Here is a 19,446-nt window from a genome sequence, read left to right on the forward strand (position 1 = left end):
TAGCATATCTCAAGTAAATGTAAACTTTCATGGTCACCTGTTTTTTAAATCACTGTGAATATTTTATTAATTTTTAAGGAATTTTATACAACTTAATTTATAGATTATTTTTAATTTTATGGTTCACCACTTCTCCCTAAGCTAATATCATCTGAATTTTGTTGGACTTATGTTCTACTATGAAATATGGAACATGTAAGTTTTCATTGAATATTTTATATTAACTATATAAAAAATTCTGACATAGCATTTTTATCATAAATTTTCTTGATATTATTATCCTAGTATTTGAGAAAACATTTATTTTTGAGTTCCTGAATATGTACTATACATATAAATACATAAAATTCACATGCCTAATATGCAAATAATAAAAAAGATAAACAAATTTAGGAATGATGAATATTTGTTTTTAGAGTTGCTGACTTTTGAGGATAAATATCTGAAAACCAGATCTATGATATCCAGGATAATTATTTTGTCAGTCTAAAAATGCTGTGGGAGGCAAGGCACTTATGGGCTGTTGAAATGTACAATATTTCCCTGGCTTGGGAGGAACTTGGATAAGATAAGGCATATGCATAAGAAATAGCAGAGTCTTGTAGAAAGAAGAATTCAGTTACAAATAATAAAAACTGGCCTCTCTTAGGATTTTCTTCTCAACAGCTTCTGAAGTGTAAATTGCCTCCCATCAGATAATGAACCGTCTGATCCTCAGAAAAAGTAATGGGGTAGACATTATTGTTCTTTTTATTATTTCTATTACCCAAACTACAACATAAAAATGTTCCACTATTTGGCTAAAGTTGAATTATCAGGGAATGGTAGACTGAGAGCTGAAACCAGCATTTAACCACAAAGTTTTCTTTTCCCATGGAGAATATTAAGGGTATTTACTTTAAGAATTTAGATAAGGGGAAAACTTTTGCAATTCATTTATAAAATGTTTCAGTAGAAACATTGATGAACTACTACAATTTCAAAAGAAAAAATGTTTGATGTTAGAAAAAGGCTGACAGGCACCAAGGACTCCACAATACTCCATACCACATGGGCCAGGGCATTTAGAGCAGTGGTCCCCAACCTTTTTGGCACCAGGGACTGGTGCTCCTATGAGAATCTAATGCCTGATGACCTACAGTGGAGCTGAGGCAGTGACGCTAGTGCTGGGGAGCGGCTACAAATGTAGATGAAGCTTAGCTCACAGGCCTGCCACTCACCTCCTCCTGCTGTGCCCCCCTGTTCCTAACAGTCCATGGACTGGTACTGGCCTGCAGCCCAGGGGTTGTGGACCTCTGATTTAGAGAGGCCAGACAGTAATGTTTCAATAGGCATTTAAGAATGTATATATGTAAAAAATAAAAAGAATATATGTATGGTTAGGAATAAATATGTGAAAACTGTTAGAAGACTGTACACCAAACAGTGCTTATTACTTCTGTGGTGGGGCGTAGGCAGGGACAAGATCGAAGAGTGGGACATTTAGGGGAATCTTTTGTTGCTTATTTCATGTTCTTTGAAAAAAAAATGTTAAAATTATGAGTGGTTTTAAAATTTAAATTTAGTATTTTTATTTATTTTTATATTTAAACAATTACTAAACAAGTAATCAAAATTGTTGGTTTAAGGATTCAATAAAACCAAAACTATGAAAACCAAAGTTGAAAAATTTTGAAACTCTTTTTCCTTTTGTTTTAGAATCACAGGGAATCTATAGACTACATTTCTTCTTTTGAAATAAATACCTTTCTAGGCCCAAGAAGGAGCTCTCATCCAGGGTGCCACATTAGCAAACTGAAACATAGGTAATTCTCATGTCCCTTTAAATGGTCTAATTGACCGGAAACAATTTATTCAGTCAGCCAATCCCCAAATACCATACTTTTTCCTTATTCCTTCTCACCCCAAAACAAAGCTCATTATGTGGCCCAAGCCAACCAGATATTTTTCTAATTTTTGTCTTAATTCTTTATCCCGTAAAAGTTTCCTGCCTTTGTCCTATTTGACAGTTCTCTAAAAAGAGACTGCTTCATGAAGTGTTAAAAATAAATTTTGTTTGTATTACCTAAATCGTTTCCCTCTTTCCTTCCTTCTTTCCTTCCACCCTACTTTCCTTTTAACTTTTTTGTAATGTTCTTTTCACCAAGGGTCCCTTAGAGCAAAAGTCAAACATGAAAAATTTATAAAATCTTATTTGATGAAAAAAATACACAACAATTTTAAAACCTACTTTTCACCAATGTGGATTTCTTCTTTCTTAATCTTTAAATTGTCATTACAGAAAAATATGTCATATTGATTCTACAGTTTTAAATACTACCAAAACAGCATATTTATCTCAATATCAGGGGCATAGTATAATAGCCCAGAACAGTCATAAAATGTATTTTACAGAGAGAGTATTTGGAGTTATCATCTTTATTCATCATATTAAATCAGTTGCAAATATCTTTAGTTTTACTTCTAAATCATCCATTTCCACTGCTGTTATTCTTATTCAAGGCTTCATTCCTCTCACTTAAATTCAAAACCTCTCTACTAAATTTGTTTCTATATTTTTTAATATGATTTAATAGTTACTAATTATAGTCAGAGCTGTTCTGCTCCATCTTTGTTTTCTTTGCTGGAATTTAACCAGGACCTCTAGATGGCCTAAATTCCTGCCTGGTACTTAGTTATCACAATACCCTGGGATATCCTCCACACACATATTATCAATGAAGTGGAAGCTCTTGTCTTGGCCTCGAAGTTTTCAGTTGGTATCTCTTTAAGAATGTGTCAGATTTATTTTGAAAACTGACTACTGTTACCCTCCTACATTTTTTAAAAAGAGGTAAAGAGATCTAAGTGATTGTAATGATCCAGTGTAATCTAGATCTTTACTCTATTGTGATGTGCTGCAGGGTCCCGTCGATATTTCGTTTTAGCAGTAAAACTGAGAGATGCAGACAGAGAACTGACATAGAGTCCCCAGGATACAGACTGTAATCTTTATTGGACACTAGAATGTGAGAGGACTAATTTGTATTCTAGGAACATGTAATCATATGTTTACAGAGCAGTTGTTGGCTTGATAAATCTCTTAGGCTTTGTGTACTGTTAGCAATAATTTGTCAAATAGAAACCGATTTTTAAAATCTGAATAATTGAGGTGAACATTCAAGTTCTTCCTTTGAGGAAAAATATTGGAAACTATATTTATTATATAATAAGGGTTTAATTTCTACACATACATGATTAAATAGTATTATATTATCGGGCAATGGGCTCTATATATGATTACATTATTCATAATAGAAAGCAATTAATATTTTTAGCAAATCTTAAAAAGTGATATGTGCCTGAAATAATTTTGTATTAAACTCATATATTGGATTCAAGACAATTTCATGTGTAACTTAAAGCAACATGATATAAAATTATCCTGTGATAACTGACTGAAATGTGGTTTTTCTTAGTAAGCTTTATCTTTTTAAAAAAATATGTAAATATTATGCATAGATATAATTTAAAATGTCTGCTATTACTATCTCGCTGATTTGAAAAATCTTTTAAAAGTATAAGTAACAACTTAAAATGTTACTAAAACCTAAACTATATCATTTAAGCCATTGGCATTTAGCACAAGTATGGGTGAAGTTCAAATTAACTGCATTCTTATTTTCTGTAAACAAACATGTATATAATTTTGACAAATGTTGGTTCCATTACTACATTTAATCCTTTTGGAATTGATAGCACCAATTTAGCATGACTAAGAGTATATTAGAAAATGTAGTTATTTGCACGCCAAGGTAGAAATAAAGCCTGAAGAGAAATCTTATATATTCATTGTTTTTGGAAAGACAACAAAATTCCCATTATTTTTCATTTCCAAATAAAAGAAGAATTAAGATATCTCCTAAATAGTATTATATCTTTAGGCAAACTACTAATATATTTTTTAGCGTCTTTTTTTTTTAAAAAAAAATTAACAAACGTCGCCCTACTGGTTAGTATATTAAGATACATCTTACAAACCTTGTCAGTCCTTGGCTACTTTGAAGACTCCGAAAAGGCAATGGGTTTCAGATGAGCATTTCTTCTTTCCCAGGGAAGCACGGGTTGGCCTTGCCTATTCATTAAAGAATGCTTGGTCCGTGGTCACTTTGAGGCAACTGTGGCCTCAGAATTGCATCTGTCCTCTTACCTCTTACTCTACTCAACTATATTTGGTAACTGAACTCATGTTTCCTCAGACTGCCACGATTAGGAATTCCATCAGTGAGCTGGGAGGCAACCCCAGGTCTGCTGGCTGGGTTCTTAGAAATTAAAGGCACTTAGTGTAGAAAGACATTTTTTTTTAAATGGATTTCATAAATATAGGATTTATACATGTTCCTTTACACGTGGCCTTGTGGCTGAAAATCACTACCTTTCTTTTTAACATGTTCTTAGTTAAAAGTACAGTATGTGATTTTAAGGAGAAAAATGGATATTCGTAAGGAATACTCTTCCTACTATAATCTTCTGCTCAGTACATTTAACTTTTAGTCATATGGTAGATTATCCTAAAATAGTAAGTCCACTAACTATTTAAAAATTTAGCCACCTGTCAAATTGAATGGGGAATCCACTGTTCAATCATTAATTTAAAATTATCATATGACTGTGGTATGTATTAAAGACATAGTTCATAGTAGGATTAAATAGACATAAACATATGAGGAATGAATTTTAACTACATTATAACTTTGAGTTCTTAGCCCAACTCCTAGCACATCATGAGCATCCAACAAATATTTGTTGAAGAAATAAATAGTCGATGAACATTATTCAGGATACGTATGGATCCTCTTATAGTTGCAAAAAAATGTTTTGCAACTACTCTGTAACTTATTCTGTAGACTCTCATGGTAACACATTCTAACATTTTGAATGTCCAAGTAACACGTAGAGGTCATGAGAGTAGAAAGCTTTTCTGTTCCAAGTTTAGGTAGAAGAGACAAATCTAAGGGGAAGAAAAGAATCACACAAAACCTCCCAGTTAGTTTATTTGGAAATGAAGTGCAGAATCTTTCTTTTTCTGGATAATACTGTTATAGTTGACTCAGTTTTTTATCTAAAGAAGTTTTTTTTTTTTCTGATGGTGAGACACCGATGAAGGTCTGCTCTTGTACTTTATGGGCACGACTGATCCTTTAGAAATGGTGCCTCTTGAAGTTAGATAGTCTTGGGCTATTTTAGCCATTACTTTCATTAATATATACTTTAAAATTTATACTTATGGGGTAAAAATATTTTGGTTGATAAAACACACGTCTATGTCTTCTTACTGAAACAAACAAACAAACAAAAAACCCATAATAGTAAAAGACCAAAAGTTTAGAAGTTTAGATGGGGAAGAAGACATTCTAGAAATGGACAAAATTGTTGGAAAATGGTTAATATAAAGGTGAGTGGTTTAACTAAGTTAGAAAACTTAAACGCCTGAAGAAGGAGATGCCAATGAGAAGTAAGTGATTTGCCTTACAGCATCACAGAATGCCTCGGGAATTAAAGGCTTCAGGCCCCTCCTTGACAATAATTTTAATTGGCCACATTGGATATTGCTGGAAGTGTGAGGCAGGAGGTGAAAACAGGGAACCGGCTGAAAGAATCTCTAAGAAGCAGTTAGACCCTATTGCTCCATTTCTACTTCAGGTAGCCAGGAGACTATTCCTTCCCATACGTGGAGAAGAGGTTTATTCTCTGGAAAATTCAAAACAGACATTCTCCGGTACCAGGGACACGGCACACAGAAGATGGGAAGAATGAGGCACTGGAAGAAATTTCTGGGAGCTGGCTCAGAAAAGGAAACAGAGGCTTCAACTGTATCTAGTGTTGTATTTCTAAACAAATAATAATAATGGGAATATGGGAAAAGAGTAACATTTGATACATCTTGGTATTGTTTTGCACATCTCTTACATTAATAGATGTACTTTTTATGTTTGAAAATGTCATAATCAAAAATTAAACAGAAACCTGTGTTGTGTCCTAAGGAAAACTGAATGTGGAAGAGACCATAGGAATCAAAATGTTGTAACCCCTCCATGATATTACCTCACTTATGGAAAGAATTGCTGAGACTAGACAAGTGGTTAAAATGTCATGTATATAATGTCTATATTAATAATATTATTATTGTTAACTTTAAGATAAATGGATGCTAACCATATGACCCAACTATCATCTCAATGTGTTCTTTTCCTTAGAAAAGATTCTTGGCCAAAGTTTTTAAGTTACTATGACAAGATTCAATCATATTAAAGATGAGATTACTGCACAGACAGCAATATAGTTTGTTTTTTAATATTTAACCCTAGAGCCCATTTCTGTGCATCCAACATAGGGAAGCGAGGTCAGTGACCCCTTCACTAGGTCTCAAATTATTTTTCAAATGATTATTTCTTCTTATAAAAAAAATTCTGCTATTTTGAAGTGCTTGCATTGGAGCTGCACACCCTCCATCCACTTTTTTTTGGTTCAGACTTTGGATCTTTGAATCAAGTCGAGCTCTTGATTCTCTTTACTCCAAGTGCTTCCAGTATCCTGGATGATGTCAGCATCTTTTTGCCTATTTACTCCATACCCTGGCATATTGCTTCTTTGATCTGCTTTGATCTCCTGTGATCTTCATCTCAATTCTTCTTCCAGGAGACATAAATGGACCCGCGTCACCTTTCAATTCATGTATTAGTTACCTAATGTTTCATTTAAATTATTTTAAAAATTAGTTTCTTAAAACAATGAATATTCTTTATTTCACAGTTTCTGTGCATCAGGAATTCAGTAGGATCTTAGCTGGGTGATTCTGGATCAGAGTATCATGAGATTGCAGTTAGGAAGTTGACCACGGCTTCTTTCATCTGAAGCTTGACTAGGGCTGGAGGATCTGCTCACTCACGTGCCTGGAAATTGAACGGGGACAATGGGGCAATAAATAAAATAGTAACTGAGAAATCTGGTCAAGAAGCAAACTAAAAATGGAGGCACAGAATGCTTGCAAAATTGTCCTAATGAGCTACTTATTGGACTGTTAGTAAGTATCCTTCAAACCATGGCCAGTGTTCCTACTTCTTCCTTTTACCTTGTATTTGGTTTGGAGACATGTCACAGAATAAGGTATGCCCCAAAACTTGTTGGATTAAACTGGTTCTGTCCATCTGCCTATTCTAGTTCAGATTTGTCCCTCCTGAGTTATATGTTATGAACTATGGTTGAATCTGCTGCATATGTGTAGCCCACGCCTGCAATGGTCTTTGAATCACAAACTTTTGCTGCTTGGGGTGTTTGCTAATTTGTATATGTGCACAAAAATGGATAGAAAGAGTGAAAAAAGTAGAATAGAATTTGAGAGTAGATTCCATAATCCATGCTTATATATGGGTTTTCAACACAGTTAGGTATTATGATCCTTAATCAGAAACAATTTCATTTTGAGTTTAGCTTATAGGGCACCAGTGTAGAGAAATTTTATTCTTCTGAGCTTATAGGTATGTAATATTAATTCCAAAAGAAGATTTTATTTAAGAAAAATAGTGTAACATTTCTTTACAGGGACAGAATAACATGAATATTAAATGAAATAGAGAAAAGTACAGATTGCTATTTTGAATTGTAATATAATATCTGGAAAAATTATTGGAAAACAGAAGTCAACCGTATAATTTAAAGAAGAGTACACCATGGGTAATTGGTTGGTAGCCCAGTTATAAAGTTTGGTTTAATTAACATTCAAAGATCTAATACTTAATTCATAATATTAATACATCAAAAGAGAAAACTTATGTGACTACCTCCATAGATTATTAATGAATATTTGGACAAAATTTAACATCCACTCTCAATTTTCATCTTTTTGGGATGGGATTCTACCTTAACATTATATATTAGGATCTATAAAAGTGTATGTGCCTGTGTGTGCATGAGTATACATACACACATTTATTCATATGCACATATTATGCAATACATAGTAATAAATGATAAGACACCATGGAATACTAACAAATAATGTACAGGTCTTAACATATTGAAAAAAAGAGAATGGAATAAATGGAATGCTATGGGAAGAACTGATTTGTAACATAAACAAGTCATAAAAATAATCTAAAAATGCCATATAATCTCAATTAAAATGGCATTTTAATTTTATTTATTTATTTATTTATTTATTTATTTATTTATTTATTTATTTATTTATTTTGTAGGGTTTACCTAGAGGAGTTAGCATGGCAAAATCTCCAGGAAGACTGTGAGAAAAGGAATAGTCCTGGAGGAGGAGAAGTAGCCCTTTCAGACTGTTGAAGTGCTAATGAGTTTCTTTTGGAGGGAAAACAAGGAATGGAGTAATAAATTGGGTGGAATGACATCTTATTTTTGTGTAGGAAGAACACTAAACTGCAATGGCAGCATATCTTAAATAACTACATCTATTTTGGTCTATTTCTTGGGCTTGTTCAATTTCACTGACCTGCCCCTCATTACAGTGCAAAGAACTGGATTTCTATTTCATTTCATTCAGCGAAATAAAAGTTCTTTTGGCTCATACAAATTGAAAAAAAAAAGATATGGAATGAGTAAATAATATGTAATTCTGAGACTACATTGAAGATAAGATTAGGATAAAAATAGTATACACGACAGTGTGTGTAGCATCATCATACATAGGTCTGTACAATTATCCTATATATCATAATCTATGTCTATAATTTCTCTCTTTTTTCTGGCATGCAAATGAAAAATTTTTGTTTTCCTGGAAGGTAAGAGTGGTTAATTTGGGAGAGGAAATGTTCTCTGACTGCGGTTGCAAAAAGGGTTGGTGAAAGTTTACTACAATGTACACATTGTTTTCCTACTTTTAAAAATGGTATCGGAAGGAAAATATGGCATCAGAAATTATCTTGACTATTACTCCTTTCACTCTTTATACTTATCTATATTAATAATAATAATCTTAAAAATATACTTTCTAATATAGTACAACAAAAAGTAATATGGAAAATGTATTTCAAATATACTGTTAAGTAAAATAAGCACACTGTATAGTTATTATACCTGGAAGGTAAAATTAAAGGAGACTTTTAATTTTTTTTTCCTTTTGGTGTTTGAAATTTGTTGTGCTTGCATTACATTTATTATCAAAAAAAAAAAAAGAAAGAAAGAAAGAAAGAAAGAAAGAAAGAAAGAAAGAAAGAAAGAAAGAAAAGAAAAGAAAAGAAAAGAAAAGAAAATTACCACATAATGAGCCTAGAGTCACTTTAATCTTTTAGAATCATTTCTTGATTGATAAATCTACTAGAGAGTAACATTTTCTGAAGTTCTTTGGGTATAAACTAGAGAATAATAAAAGACTTTTAATTCAGTATGTTTCAATTCAGAGAATTGAAAATAAACGTCTTTGATTTTAAACATATTAAACAGATTTTCTACTCCTGTGGGTCAGCTTTGCCTATTAATTTGCAACTCATCAGATCCATTTACAAGTGGGCATGTTCTGCATATGAGCATTCAGCTTCATCTGGCTAACTTTAAAATGTCACATCCTTTGACCTATTCTATCCTAGGGCTGTTCTGAGGACACAATCCTTACTACAGGAAAAGTTCTATGTAAAAACATGTTCAGGTTCACCTTGATTCTAATAACAAAAAAATTGAAGCAACTAAATACAAGTTATGGAATGGCTTAGTAAATGAATAGAATTTCGAAGTGGTCATAAAGAGTGATTTTCCTGGTGTTCATATTAGCATAGAAAAGCTCATTATGTATCCTACGGAAAATAACAAGGAAACCAATAGTTTTTATAGTTTGAATAAAATTTTTAAAAATTTAAGAATCTTTGCATGGCTGAAAGTTTTGATAGATTAAATGGAGTTGGCTTGATATTTTAAAAAATATGAAGAGGTCACTAAACTGTATGAGTCCATTTATTTTCCTCAATTAGAAGGATAAGGCAGATTTACCAAAAACAATTGGATATTTAAAAATGGCTTCGAGACTTTTTAATCTAAATTAAAACTCACAGCCTTTTGTCTCTCTTAATTTTACATGTCTCAAGGTGGTACTTAGTGAAAAAAATATCAAACTTGAAAGTGAAATAATCACTGCCAAACATCTAGGGACAGCTGTATGACAATTTCAGAAGCTACTTACCAAAGAAAGTCTAATTTGGAAGGATGTGGCTGTCACTCCCTGGAAAACAAAAATAAAGAAAGAATATGATAAAGGAGGAAATCAGCTGTTGGGCCAAAGAAGGATTTAAACGTTGAAAAAAGTGCCAATCGTTGAAGACAGTTGCTCTGCCGTACAAAATCCCGAGCTCTGTCCATCATTGACTTCTGTTGGCCTAGCAATTTGCTCAGCTATTGCTATTTTGGGCAAGAATTTCTACAGCGCTGGCATATCTTCAGCCCCGGAGGTTTCCTCTGATTGACTGATCAACAGGTGTTGAAAAAGCCTGTGACAGAAATATTGCAGACCTAGTGCTCTCGTCTGACTTCTGTAACTGTGACTGTAGTTTCACTGGAGCATATCATCTCTCAATCAAGGGGGATTTCTGCAGGAGAAAAGCTAAGGAGATTATATATGACATTTATAGATAATTGCTTTTCCACAGATACGGCATATGCATTTGTTAATACCATGTTCATTCACTTAAAAATTGAATATTGTACTAATGATTACACAACCGAAATCTAAATGATTATAATAGTGAATGAACTTTTCAAAGAAATAGTGTTGACATTATAGTCCTAAAAAATATTAAACTATCTTGACTTAATTTTCTTTCACAAGCAAATTGTCACAGACGGTATTAAAACAATGTTAATATTAAGGAAAAAACAAAATAAAAAAAGCATATATGAAGGATTAGATTGTCAAATATGTAAGGAATATAATTTGTTCTACTATTTTATACTAAATTTTATATCTTGATTTTTAAAAAATCAATAGCAATCAAATATCCATCGCAAAAGAAACACATGTATGTGAATTATTTAAATTTTCATTAAAAATAAGAAAATAAAAAAATATTCTCAACATATTTAGGATGCCATGCATTCCTGTAATATTCAGTGTAAAAGCCACAGTCCTTTTTTGCTCTCTGGGGTCATACATAAACCACCCTCTCACTTTATCTTTGTCACTTAACATTCTCCCTCTCTCACTCTGGTCTTTCAGCTTTAGCCACACAGAGATTTCTGCTGTCTCTTGAGCTCATGGGGTTTACTTTATATCAGGGCTTTGCTGCCCCTCAGTCAGTCAAGGTATCTTCCAGAAAACAGGATGGCAGGACCCCTCACTTCCTTCAGACCATTAGTCAGATGTCACCTTCTTGATGGGGCTTTCCCTGTTTGTCCTATGTAAAATTTCAACATCTTTTTCCACCAACATGTTATTTTGTCTCTTCCTTGTATATTTTTTTCTACTACGGCTTATCTTTAACAAAATGCTCTCTTTACTTATTGTTTTCATCCTCACTAGAATATAGGCTGGCTCTGAAGGAAGGGGTTTTGTATTTCGTTTACTTTTCCATCATCAGTGTCTGGGACATTGTAGATCCTTGATAGTACATGTTTAGTAAATGCCTAGAAAGAAATGACTAGAAAATATAATATTTGAGTACAATTGTTTTGATATTACTGTTGTCATTCAACACAAGGCTTTTAATACTTGTATCTGCTTCATAACTCAGAGAAGGACATGCTATCTAGTATTTCATTCAGTATTTTCTGAAGAGAATATTAACAACAACAACAACAACAACAACAACACCTGCATCCTATCACTTTGTACTTGGCCTCTTTATGAAAAGGAAATAATTTAATCCTTTAACAATGCTGTGGGTTAGGTCATATTATCCACATTTCATGGATGAAAAATCGAGACGAGTTAACTAACTTTACCACTATCATCGGATTAGTGGTAGATAGACCATTTGACTCAAAATACTTATTTGTCGTCATGAAGCTATGGTGTTCCAGAGATCTTAAAAGAGATGAAATATAAATAGGCAGATCTAATCTGAAAGCAATGAAGATATGTTCATGGATTTTAAAGCAGGGAGTGATGTAATTAGGTTTACATGTTAGAGAAATTACTCTGGCAGTGGAGTGGGGAATGGAATGGAGAGAATAGGCTGGAGCCAGGAAGTAAATAGGTTGTTGCAATAAACCGATGACAACACAGGAAGCTCATTCTAGTTGGTGGAAGAGGTAATAGAAACATAATTTAGATATGTCATGAGCTGGAATTTCCTGAAAGTTGAGGGAAGTGAGGACCCAGCAACGGCTTCCAGCTTTCTTACTTGGACAGTTAGAAATGTACAACAGTGCCATTCATGCTAATTAGGAATGTAAGAAAGAAAGTAGATTCAGAAGAGAATAGTGTAGTTGAAATCAAGGGAGAAGAGGCGCTTTTAAAGTCTCAGAGACTGATCTAAATCTTAAATATTGCCAAGAGGTCAATAAGTCAAGGACTAAACAGCATTGTTTGGATTTTGGTGCTCAATAGGTCATGACTGGTAGTGTTTGGTAGATGAGCTGCAGGGCAGATTCTGGTGTAAAGGTAGATCAGATCAATCATCTTTAGGAGTTTGAAGGGGAAGAAGTGGAGATAATGAATATATATTCCTACAAAATAACATACTGAAAAGGAAGAGATGAAATAGGACAAGGGGCTCATTCTTTTCATTGTTTTAAAGATGAAAGTTACTTGGTTATTTAATGGAATGGATGGTAAATGCCAGTTATATTAGATTTCTGTTGCTGCAGTAACGAATTACCACACATTTGGTGGCTAGAAGTCAAAACTCTAAAATCATGGTGTTGGCAGGGCTGTGTTACTTCTGGGAGCATTAAGGGGGAAATCTATTTTCTTGCCTTTTCCGGCTTCTAGAGGTTACCTGCATTACTTAGCTTGTAGCTCCCTCTGCCATCTGTAGGCCATCAGCAGAACACTTTTCTCTCCTCTGATCTCCTGTCTCTCTCTTATAAACATTCTGGAGATCGTATTGGGCCCACTCACCCCGGATAATCAAGGATAATCTCCCATCTTAAAATCCTTAAATGAATCTGACATATGCAAACTTTCTTTTATCATGTAAGGTAATACTCACAGGTTCTGAGTATCAGAATACAGACATCTTTGGGGGCCATTTATCTGTCTATCGTAGTCCAACCTCTGCCTCCAAATTTTCACATGAAATTCATATGAAAAATATATTCCCCCATTCCCAAGTCCTCCAAAGCCTCAACTTATTACAGTATCATCTCAAGTTCAAATTTCCATCTAAATCTTAATGACTCAAAAAACCCAGATCTCATGATCTAAGTTGTTTAAATCAGGTATTGAGACTTTGCCTATAAATTGTCCTGAGGCAAAATTCTTCTTCATCTGCATACCTTTAAAGCTAGAAAACAAATTGTCTGCTCCCCAAACACAATGGTGGGACAGGGATAAGGTACCAGTCATAGACATCCCTGTTTAAAAAGAAAGAAAACGGAAAGATAAAAGGTATCACTGGTCCCAAAAAATTTAAAACTTCATTAGATTTCAAGGCATGGGAGTAAACCTTTGTGGCTCTGGGCTCTGTCCTATGAAACTGAGGCTTTGCCCTTAAAGTCATTCTTTTATTCATGAAAGGTAGAGGATGTTTGAAGCTGAGTAATTTAACAGACTGTTTCCCATCTGCAGAATTTTGGGAGCCCGAAGCCTTCTTTCTTTTCTCTCTCTCCCTTTCAGTGAAAGCTGGCAATAGTTCTGCTGATTTAGCATCCTTGTGTACCCTATGGATCTCCTCTGTAGTTGTAGGGATTCACTCCATTGGACAAGAATCTTTCATGAAAATCCCATTTATATTCCTGATTTTTGCTGAGAAAGCTGAAGAGATCCATGAGCCACAGGATTAATTTTTCAGGATCACCTTGTGTGATTAACAGCTCTTACTTTTTGATCTTTTTAAGGCACTAGTAAAAGATTGTCCAGGCATGCTCTTGTCTTTCTTGCCAGAATATACTTTCCTAACAGTGAATCTCCTCATTTTAGGATCTTTTGAAATCTGGATAGGCTGAGAATTTCTCAGTTCATCACATCCTGGTTCTTATTTGTATAACAATTCTTCACCCTTGTAAGGGCCCTTGTGATTATACAGGTCCACCCAGATAATCCAAGGTAATCTTCACTTCTCAGGATTCTGTGCTTACTCACATCTGCAAAGTTATTCTTGCTGTGTAAGGTGACATATTCACAAGGCTGAGGATTAGGACATGGACATTTTTGGATGACTGTTATTCAGCCTACCACACTTATAGACAGGGAGATGTTAATGGTATAGAAACTCAAAGGATAGTGGGGTAAGATTCTTCGGGAAGCTAGATAATCAAATTCAAATCAAAGGGAGTTATCTGTGCTGTGTCTGGAGTACCATACAGTGTCTGGGGGCTATAAATAAGGATATGGATGAAGGTGTCAGACATTTGGAAGGACTCTCTTTGAAATAGTGGATTTTATATACACTAAAGAAACTTGAAGAGAACAGTAAAATGCTGTTGAGTTTTAAGGTCCACTGTAAAAAATATAGAGGAAAGGTGGTCATAAATATTAAGTGATTTATCTTAATGCCCTGGCACAGAAAAAGGATGGTTTAAGTGATCCAGATTATCAAATCTCAGGGCAAGTATAGAGGAAAGTCAGTGGATGAAGCAATTGAAGGTGCTAATGAGAGAAAAGTCAAGTGACTGCTCGTGGAGGTGAGTCCGGGGAGGCAAAAATGTGAGGCTGCCAAGGAGGCTGAGAAATTGGGAGGAAGTGGAAATAGAGTTTATGGTTCTCCAGTTGCTGAACAACGTCCAGGATGGGGCCTGGAAATAGATTGATAAAGCGGTAGAAAACTAGGTATCAGTTTTGAGTAGAGTTTGCTTATGTGTACTGTTCATATACTTTGAGGTGGTAGGTAGGAAGAGTGGGGTTAACATTTATGGATCCCCCACCTGATAAATCTGTATTATTAAGAAACAAAACAACAGAGTATCTCCTTTACTTTCAGAACTTGTTAGACCCATTTCAGTAGCAATCAAATGCTATAGAACACGTTCTTGCCGCTCATGCTTCTCTCTTCACCAACTCTAAGCCTAGAAAGACACATCATTTTTAAAGTTCTCCTCTGATTTTTGACATTTTCACCATAGAATCTCCAGTGATTTTCTAATTGCATAGTATTTTATAATTTTAAAAAATGGTTTACTACTTTGGATGGTTCAAGACTGGTTATCTTTAATCAGCTGTGAATGCAGTGTCTAGCAGTACTTGGTGAGATTACCATTCTGGGCCTGTATTCTCAGCAGCTATTAATGGAGTAACTGGAAAGCAATATAACCACTACAGTGTGCTCTGACCCCATATGACTTCTGCATGGCAATCTGTTGTATGAGCCTTCTTAAATTTTGTCTCTTTTACATCATACCCAGGGATAGAGACAGAGACGTATACCTTTTTAAATGTTTAGACAACCTTGGTTAATTTTCTGAGGTGTGCATTTACATAAGATTAAACTGAAATTGCTCAATCATGAGGGGAAGCAGATTGAATTGAGGCAACAAGAGAAGAACAAAAAGAAACAGCCTGGTCCTCTCCTCTGATATTCTCTCAGGGAAATTGTTTCAGAAAGGAAGGGTTGGAGCAGGATAAGTGAACAGTCTTTAATCCAGCTGTGGTGAGGGATCGCCTACCATCCACATTAGGCTTGTTCCTGGGCAAAGAGAAGAGTTGCATAGTCTTCACTGTGGATTATTCTGCCGTAAAAGACAGCTGCTATGCTCCCTGAGAGGCTGTCCGCACCAGGCAGTCCTGGAAAGAACTACCATCAGTCTCATTCCACTTAGTTCAGATAAATGTTTACCAGCACCTATGACTTTTGACTCAAAATTCATTTATGTTGTTTCATTTCACTTTTATTTTTGCAAAATGAAATAAGAGCATTGTGGAATGATATAATTGTGTTTATGAATCAAGATCTAGTAGAAACCAATGATCCTTTTTTTATTAAATTATCACCTAGATTTTTCCAAAGTATACCAGATAATTACAGGGGTAAAGGAGAACAAATGAGTTTAATATATCCTTTTAGAAGTTGATAGAATTGATAAACTGAAAAAGAATATCTATAAGTTGATAATCTATCAATTTTACAGGTGGGATACTACAAAAACATCGGTCATTTTAATAGTGCATTGAATAATAATCTCCATTTTAGAGATGAGGAAACTAAAACATTTATAGAAGAATGAGAGATACTATGGAGATTGCATCACTAATAGTCTGTAAACCAAAATAGAAAAAATACCATCAGTAAAACTCTAATGATTCTTTGAAAACAAATTACTTAAGTAAGGGATAGTCTCACTTATAGAAAGACAGTGTGGTCACCTGTAAGATATAATTTATAAGATACAAAATCCTCACCTTCCAAGACAATGTACACATTTATTGGTCTGTTCATATATAGTACTTATATTTAGCTAGCTTCATAGAGCCAACCTGGAAGTCGTTAAACGATGATTATTTATATTCGTGTTGCTTAGTATAGTATAAACATAAAATTTTAACATATTTAACTTTGAATATCACCAAAATCCTGAAAGAAAACAGTGTAGGCATTGTCATTCTCATACTGAGTTGAGAAAAACCCAAACCTTGGGAGCTAGTAATTAGAGCTGTGATTAGAATTCCAACCATGCTACACTCTTTACTACACCAAGCATCAATTCTTCCAAATAGTGTTATCTTTGGAGTTTCTCCTTTAGCTCAGTATTTCCAATCTTTTATGAACTATAGTAGGTATTTTTTAAACCAAGAGTTCCTTTAAATAAATTGGGCCAAAGCGTAATGCTTTATATCTTTCTCAAAGAAGATTCACAGTGCTCCTTAACACAACAAATGACCCGAAGATGCTTGATTAACTGTGTTTCATGGGGTATTTCCCATAGATTATCTACTCTTAAAAATTTTTTCAAAGGTCATAGTTTGAGAGATGTTATTCTAGTCCTTTTGCACACAATAGATTAGGAATATTGGTATTTGAAACCAAAAAATCTACAATGTAAACTTTATGAAGTAGGATTTTTTTTATTGTGCCTGAAACAGTACCCGGCATATAAGCAAAACTAAAAGCATTTGTGACAGTAATGCATACAGCACATGTTCTAAGGGCTTAAGACAGAACCTAGTTAGTAATCTGGGTGGCCATTAGGAAAGAATTTTCTTTGGATATATGAAGGCCGTCTGAGGCCCTTTGACTTTATGAAATTGACCCTGCTTTCATATTGGATCTCTAGCTAACAAAGCTTTATTCCTTTTTGCATGATCATAGAATCATCCTTAACTCTAAACACATTTTAAATTTTGTTTCAAAGGAAATTTAAAAAGGAATGTATATATCTTGTCTAAATTGAGGCTACACTATGAGTGTTTATATTTTCCAACAGCCCAGTAACCTCCATGGCATTCTAGAGATATTTCATAGAGGAGTGTCGGTTAATTGCAGATAGTACAGATAGACACACACACACACACACACACACACACACAAAACTTATTAGTGGACTTCGGGTTTTTTTTACTTTAGCAGTTTAGGGATGCTTCTTGATTAAGATTTTATTAACAATTAGATGCTTGCATGGGTGGAATATTTTAATTTATACTCTTTAATGTCTCTAGACTCAAGATAGAGACTTGAGGCATAGGATAAAAGATAAAATAAAATAAAAAGAAAAATAAACATTTCCAATGTATTAATGTATCTTTCATTAATTTATTCACAGATCAAAAAGTGTGGATTCCTTCTAATCTTACTCTTTCTCCTAAGATAACACTCAACTTTATGATACGATGGTTTTTAAGTCTAGGGATCTTGGACCAGTGTGCAGGTAAATATATAAATATATGTTTATGGAGACTATTTCAGTTAATGCTTTTATAGAATATTAAAAAAATTACTCTTCAGTTAAGCATTTTTATTGATAGTGATACTTTGAAATAATCAGTTATTCTTTCTTTTCAAATATTCCTTTTGACTATTATATTTCATAACATAGAATATCCTATAATTCTTGAAAATATTTCTTGTTTTTTACTATTTTGAAAACTTTAGTTCTCTTATTGGATTTGTATTCTTTTTTATTTTACTCTCTTCTCGCTGCAGTTTTCAACCTTGCTTTGGTTTTGCCCTATATTCTTTCCTTTGAAGAGTTCATCCCTCATCATAGGTTTATGTGTTACAAAAAGATATTCAACAGCCCCTTTCCTAAGGAATTTGAAATTTAAGTATGGAACTGTGCAAATTTAAATGTATCATTATATTTTTTTATGTAGGTTGCATAAATTAACTTAATTCCATAATAATTTCTTCCCAAGAAATTGTGTCCAGAAGAACTCATTCTTAAGACTGTCATTAAAAATTTATATCCTAGAAAATATAAAGAAAACTCAAAGATAGGACTAACAAATTGTAATAAAAATGGCAAAGAAGGTAATTTTTATACTCGTGGGACCAAATTTCTCTTCATTGTTATCTGTTTGGACTTATATAACTTAGCTAATGCTATTTTCTATTCCACTTTTCATTTTAGGATTATAATTTAAACATGTTATCCAGTGCAGCTGAGATAGAACAAAAGGGAGGAAACTCTTAGCCCAGTGTCCACTAAAACACTAAATAATGTGTCATAGCCTTTCGGTTCCTTTAGTTTGTTATAATAACTAAAAACAGAGAAACTGTTAGTAGGAGATTCAATATTGTTGATGCTGCTTTCATAGAAAAAGAACCGGGTAATAATACTTGAGAAGATTTGGAGTTTGCAAAGGAGTTATACTACATATGTTTTGGATAAAAAAAAAAAAAAATCTATAAAAGTAACCAATTTCTGAAACTCATGTAAATGATGATAGAGTAGAAAATATAAGTATATTTGAAAAAAGATTAGGCAAGTTTTCAGTGACAGACACTTAAGTGGTTACTCTGAGACTCAGAGATATCATTGGGTATTAAGATTGGTAGACTTTTGGTTCTGGCCTGCTACCTTTACACCATGTTCACTTGCCCTTTTTACTGCAGTGATAAAATAAATAAAGGTAAAGATGATAGGGTGTTAGGAAATACTACTTCAGCAAATAATAAATAGCCTACCTTTTTAGCACAGCCAGAATGCTAGATTCCATTAACTGTTAACTAAGAAAACACTGCCTACCCTCTATCCTCCCAAATGTCTAAAAGGGAAAAGTGACTTTATCAGGAAAATGTCTTCATGACAATATATTATTATTTATTTCACCAAAGATTTTCCATAGTATGCTACCTAAAGGAATTTAGTATTAATTTTCTTCATGTAAAATAATGTTTATTTCTTTTCTGATTAAAAGTAGTA

At 33.7% G+C, this 19,446-nt stretch overlaps 1 protein-coding gene across 1 annotated transcript in view; it reads right to left on the reverse strand.

Annotated features, from left to right (window-relative positions):
- Window positions 1-4,134, reverse strand: part of PALLD (palladin, cytoskeletal associated protein) — a 347,001-nt gene extending 342,867 nt beyond the window's left edge. The window contains exon 1 of the mRNA XM_016148183.2: window positions 4,021-4,134. The gene's annotated coding sequence lies outside the window, so the exon portion shown is untranslated. The remainder of the gene's footprint in view (window positions 1-4,020) is intronic.
- Between the last annotated feature and the right edge of the window lie 15,312 nt (window positions 4,135-19,446).

This window comes from Rousettus aegyptiacus, unplaced genomic scaffold (assembly GCF_014176215.1).
Source record: "Rousettus aegyptiacus isolate mRouAeg1 unplaced genomic scaffold, mRouAeg1.p scaffold_m13_p_16, whole genome shotgun sequence".
NCBI lineage: Eukaryota > Metazoa > Chordata > Mammalia > Chiroptera > Pteropodidae > Rousettus > Rousettus aegyptiacus.